The following is a 6,392-nucleotide window of genomic DNA, read 5'->3' on the forward strand; positions in this document are numbered from 1 at the left end:
GACTTATGTTGTAATGTGCCCTTTGAATGAGTACAATAGAAAGGTAAGAGTAAGAACGAGAAAGGTTTCGGGGACGAAACCTTCTTTAAGGGGGGTAGACTTGTAACACCCCAAAAACCGAATTATTAAATTTCGAGCATGTTTTGTTTTACACGATGTGACATGGTAACTAAGTTAGTTAACTTAGTTATAGTTACAAGTTAAATATAAGGGATGGAAAAATTTGTGACTAACAATTAACAAATTACAAGGGTTAAAAGAGGATAAATAAGAAAGTGTTTTATTTAAAGAAATGAAGTTGTGGCAAGTATGGGAATATGGTGAATCTTGAGGGGCCAAACTTGGGCAACTTGAAAGATGAAATTACATAAACTTAAAAAAAAAATAAAACACACACATTAGAGAGGTGTGTGTGGGCGATGGATTGAGCAGGGGAGAAGACAAACCCTAAAAACCACAAAATTCCCCAAATTGGAAGAGAAAAATGAAGGTTTGATGGATGCATGAGCTATATTCCCAACCATCTACACAAGATAAACACATGCATTAGGGATCATGTGGAAGTGGACTCAAGCACGAAAGACTAACGGGTCAAGAGGGGACAAGGAAGCCAATGCGAAAATGGACGCTCAAGGTAAGTGATTCCGTAATCACTTCTTAGTTGTTTATGTAATGTTATATGCAATTTAATTATATGTGATAATTGAGGTCGAATAGGAATGAATTGTATGATGTCAATGAAGTATTAAACGGATTTTAGTTTTGATCCGAGCAAGGTAGGTGTGATTAAGAAATTGTAGCTAAGTAGTGGAATTGGTTACTTATGTAAGGAATTCCTTTGTTATTAAGGATAGAGCATAGTTGACTAAAATGCCCTTGATAGGTATATCGGGCAAACGACCTTAGAAGTCGTTTGGAAACGAGCTATTCGATTAGAGTAATGTCTTGGACAAGTATGAAAGCGAAGTATAGGGTTTGGTATGTCATAGTCCACTTAATGCGCAAATACCCATAACGGGTCAAAAATAAGCTTTTGAGCGAAAATGGGTTAAGAGGATGCAAGACGTCCGAGAATTTAATCTTTTATGATAGGTGCCAATGAAATTATTAAAGTTCTTATGAGATTGAGGTTAAATAAACTGATTATGTTGATAAATGCACGAACGGGTCAAATAGTTAGAAAATGATAATATGTCGAACGCACGTAAGTTAAGAATTTCCTTAAACCGAACGTGGGATTTCAAGTCCATATGATAGAGGATTAAATTACGATCACGTAGGAAAAAGAATCGGGTAAAACGGACAAGAAATGAGAAAGTTATGACCAAAACTGTAAAAATTCGTCATGCTGAAAGTTGCAGGTCTGAACCAGGCGCAAGGTTGCGCCCCCCTGGCACAAGGTTGCGCCCCTGACTGATGTCATCTGTATTGCGCCAGAACTGGCACAAGGTTGCGCCAGATTGGTTCCTTCTTGCGCCAATTGCTGGTTCTTTCATATTTTTCGCATTCTTCAACTCTAAACTTGTGTGAAGGCTATCTAAATACGTTATATGCATTATATAACTATATGTAAGTATGTAAGAATGTACGTGTAGATGTGTTTATGTTTGCATGTATGTTTTCGGGTGTATTTAAATAGATGTATGACTATACATATATGAAAGTATGTACATATGTATTAAATGGGATTGAATGTACACAAAGGAATAAAGCTTGTATGTATGTATGTATGTATGTAAGTAAGTATGTATGTACATAAGTATGTATGCATGTATGTATGTAGGTATGAAATGTGTATGAACATACGTGTGTAGGTACTTATCCATGAAGTAGGATTTGTTGTGCATGAAAGAAAGGATCTTGTATATATGCTTATATATATGGCTCTAACATATTTGAATGGTCATGTTACTAATGGCGTGCCATGGTGAATGAAGTGTAACGCAGGAATAGCAGAGAAGTCTCACCGCGGGTCGTATGATCAGATGGAAAGCCGGAATGTAAAGAGTTAACGGAACGAAAAATAAACGTGAATGAATTTTACATGTTTACGATGCGTACTGATGTTTATGAATTTTATGTGGTGAGCGCAGGTAGTACGAGATACGAAGGATCTTCAAGGGATAGAGATCAAGGACCGAGTCACAAGACAGATTGTACGGGAACGTTGGTGTTGAAATTTAGAAAACCCATGTCATGTATTTAATTGTAAATGAGTCGGTTGATGACTTCATGTGAAAAAGTTGTGTTAAAATGAAATTTTAAATAAGTTAAGGTATTTATAATGAAAGAAATTTTATGGCTTAAACTTCCGCTGCGACTTTTTGTCAATTACGAGTTAGGGCGTAACAGTAGTGGATCGCGAAACAGTACTTTGTTTCTTGCTTTTCCAAGAAACAAGACAGTCTCCCAAAAAAATACAAAAACCAGTAACAGACTTGCGAGTAGACAAACATTTTTCCCAGTCAGAATCAGCAAAACCAACTAAATTCAAATTGACACTTTTCTTAAAGATCAGTCCTTTACCAGGACTTTTCTTTAAATACCTTAACAGTCTCAATGCTAAACTTAAATGAACTTCTTTAGGACTATGCATAAACTGACTCAAGAACTGAACAGTGTAACTTATATCAGGTCTTGTTAAAGACAAATATATAAGCTCACCCATCAGTTTTTGAAACCCAGTTATGTTGTCAAGCAATTTTTGATTTTTGTCAATTTTAGAAGTAACCAAGAAGTTTTGTTCAACTGGAGTGCTAACAGGTTTGCATCCTAAATAACCAAATCATTTAAAAGTTCTAAACAATATTTTCTTTGATTTAGGCAAATAGAATTTTGATCATACAAAACTTCAATACCAAGAAAGTATTTTAAAATTCCTAAATCTTTAATTCTAAATGTTTCATGTAAAACATGTTTTATTTTTTCAATTTCATCAACATAATTTCCTGTAACAACTATATCATCAACATAAACAAGCAAAAACACAGTTACACTAGGTTTTGACATAATAAACAAAGAGTGATCACATTTGCTTTGAATAAAACCACTTTTAAGCAACACATCAGTTAGTCTTTCATTCCATTTTCTAGGAGCTTGTTTAAGTCCATATAAGGACTTAACAAGCTTACACACTTTAGACTCATTTTTGGAATAATACCCTTGTGGTAATTTCATATATACATCTTCAGTAATTGTTCCATGCAAAAAAGCATTATCAACATCAAGCTGATACAAAGACCAACCAAAAAATACAGCCAAAGCAATAATAGTTCTAACAGTAACCATCTTAACAACAGGAGAAAAAGTTTCTCCAAAATCCAAACCTTCCCTTTGATTGAAGCCTTTAGCAACAAATCTAGCTTTAAACCTTTCTATTTCACCATTTGACTTATATTTAACTCTATAAACCCATTTACACCCAATTGCTTTCCGACCATGAGGAAGATCAGCCAAAATCCAAGTGTTATTTCTGAACAAAGCATCCATTTCTTTGTTCATTTATTCTATCCATCTTGGATCTTTGGCTGCTTCCTCATAACAAGAGGGTTCAATAGTTTTGTTTAAAGAGGTAGTAAAATATAAATTATCACTAGACAAACATGAATAGTTAACTACTTTATCAATATTGTACTTAACTTTAGCATTCAACACAAAGTCTTCAAAACGTTTTGGCACAACAACTCTCCTACTAGATTTTCTAACAGTATTAATTCCCTCAGATAGGCTGAACTCATCATTTGAGGTACTTGTGTCCTCTGCCCTACCATATCCTTCACTACTACTACTACTTTCTACTCCAACTGTTGAATGCTGATGTTCAACAGCAGTTGGAATGGCAGATGTAGAGGGAATAGGTTGCTGATCATCACCAGTAACCTCATGAGATTCATGACTCCTCTCTTCATCATTGGGACTTATAGGATAAGTTGTTAACACTTCAACACTATCAAAGAAATTTAAATGATTTAAACTATGAGTTAAATTTTTATCTTGACTAGTTATCTGAGTTGACTTATAAGGAAATACTGTTTCATAAAATTTGACATCTCTAGAATAAAATTCTCTTTTATTGTCTAAACTCCACAACTTGTATCCTTTTTTAACATTTGAATAACCAATCAAGACACATTTTTCAGCATTAAAAGACAGCTTGTCTAAATCATTAAGAATAGTGCTAAAGCATAAACAACCAAATATCCTAAGATGTTTAAGAGAGGGTTTAAAACCAAACATTAACTCATATGGACTTCTACCTAAAAGCACAGAAGATGGTAACCTGTTGATAATATAAACAACAGTCAAGATGCAATCAGACCAAAAATTTAAAGGAACACAACTTTGGAATAACAAGGATCTTGCCAAATTTAAAAGATGTCTGTGTTTTCGTTCAACAACACCATTTTGTTGTGGTGTGTATGAACAAGATGTTTGATGCATAATACCTTTTGATTTACAAAAAAATTCCATTTTACTGTTTATAAACTCAGTTCCATTATCACTTCTAAAAACCTTAATCCTTTTTTTAAACTGAGTTAAAACCAGCTCATAAAAACTTTCAATATTTTCAAACACCTCAGTTTTATTTCTCATTAAATAACATCAAACAGCCCTAGAGTAATCATCAACAACAGTTAAAAAATATTTAAAACCATCCCTACTGGTTACTTTATATGGACCCTAGACATCCAAATGAACAATATCACCTACATTTTTAGTTTTATGTTCACTCAAAGGAAAAGGAACTCTAACTTGTTTGGCCCTATGACAAACCTCACATGGATGTTTGGCAACATCAACAACACCTAAGTCATCTTTTAATATTGACAAGATCTGATTAGCAGGATGTCCCAGCCTACTATGCCATAAGTTGCTATTATTCAAACTATTAAAACACAGATTGATAGAATTACCACCTTTTACAACAAAATACAGCCCATTATCTTGTTTACCAGTCACCAGGATTCTCCCTGATTTCGAATCCTGAAGTAAACAATTGTTATCATTAAAAATAACAGTAATTTGGTTTTCTTTGGCTAACTTATAAACAGACAGAAGATTAACACTATAAGATGGAACAAAGAATACATCATTTAAGACAACATTTTCAGCAAGTTTTATACTTCCAATTTTAGACACCTTAGCTTTAGTTCCATTAGGATGAGAAACAGTAAGATCAAATTCAGATACATCAAAACAGTCAAACATATCTTTATCAGATTTGATCATATGCTGGTTTGCACCAGAATCACAAATCCAATTGTAATCAAAACCAAAATTAATCAAACTTGAACAACACATAAAATCACCTAAAGAACTGAAACCACAATTAGACTCACCTCCAACATTAGAAGGCTGTGATTCAGAACTTGTTTTCTCATTCACAAGACTCAAAAGTTTAGCCACCTGCTCTGGAGAAAATGGTGACACAGAAGGAACAGAAGACACATTTGATCTATTATTTGAAAAAAAATTTCCACCTTGACCTCCAGATTTCTTTTTGAAACCTGAAGGATATCCAACTAATTCAAAACATCTATCAACAGTATGACCCAGCTTATTACAGTGAGTACATTTAAGATTTGGATTAGGACCTCTAAACTCTTTTCTTTTCTGCTCAAAAGACTGAGTTGTTTTAGAAACAAAGGATACATTTTGACTTTTTGACCCAGAACTAGAATTTCTATGTGATTCTTCCCTAGACACAATTGAGAAAGCAACTTTGACTGAAGGTAATGGCTCTCTAGTTAAAAGATTTGTTCTTACAGGATGATAAACATCATCAAGACCCATAAGAAATTGCATAAGTTTGATTAAAGTAGAAAAATCATTAAAATATTTAGCTGCTTGACATGAACAAGTAGGCAGTTGAAGCACAACATCAAACTGCTTCCACATTGTGTTTAGTTTATGATAATATTCAGATACTGAACTGCCACTCTGAGTAATACAATTAATTTGTTTATAAAGATCATAAACTATAGAGCCATCAACTTTATCATAAGTTTCTTTCAAATCTGTCCAAACATCAGAAGCTAACTTTGAGAATACTTGACCTAAATACAACTCTTCTGAAACAGAATTTAGCAACCAACTTAACACCACAGAGTTACACCTGTCCCACTGACTACTTAACACATCATCATCAGTATTTCTTTTACATTTACCATCTATAAACCCAATTTTATTTTTGGCTTCTAATGCTAATTTCATAGCACTAGACCAAACCCTATAATTTTCAGTACCCTTTAGTTTTATACTAACTATAGTTAAGGAACTTGAGTCACTAGGGTGAAGAAATAAAGGGTCACCAATATCTAATTTGCTAATCAAAGTCTGAGAAGACCCAGTATTATCATCTTTAGTCGTCATAATACAATCAACAGATGAAA

The 6,392-nt window shown here is 33.6% G+C and overlaps 1 long non-coding RNA gene across 1 annotated transcript; it reads left to right on the plus strand.

Moving 5' to 3' along the window:
* The first annotated feature begins 393 nt into the window (after positions 1-393).
* On the plus strand, positions 394-2,269 carry LOC110883269. Its single transcript, XR_004869870.1, has 2 exons — positions 394-634; positions 2,094-2,269. It is a non-coding gene; the product is annotated as an uncharacterized LOC110883269 (long non-coding RNA).
* Positions 2,270-6,392: the final 4,123 nt, after the last annotated feature.

Source organism: Helianthus annuus, chromosome 10, assembly GCF_002127325.2.
Source record: "Helianthus annuus cultivar XRQ/B chromosome 10, HanXRQr2.0-SUNRISE, whole genome shotgun sequence".
NCBI classification, from domain to species: domain Eukaryota; kingdom Viridiplantae; phylum Streptophyta; class Magnoliopsida; order Asterales; family Asteraceae; genus Helianthus; species Helianthus annuus.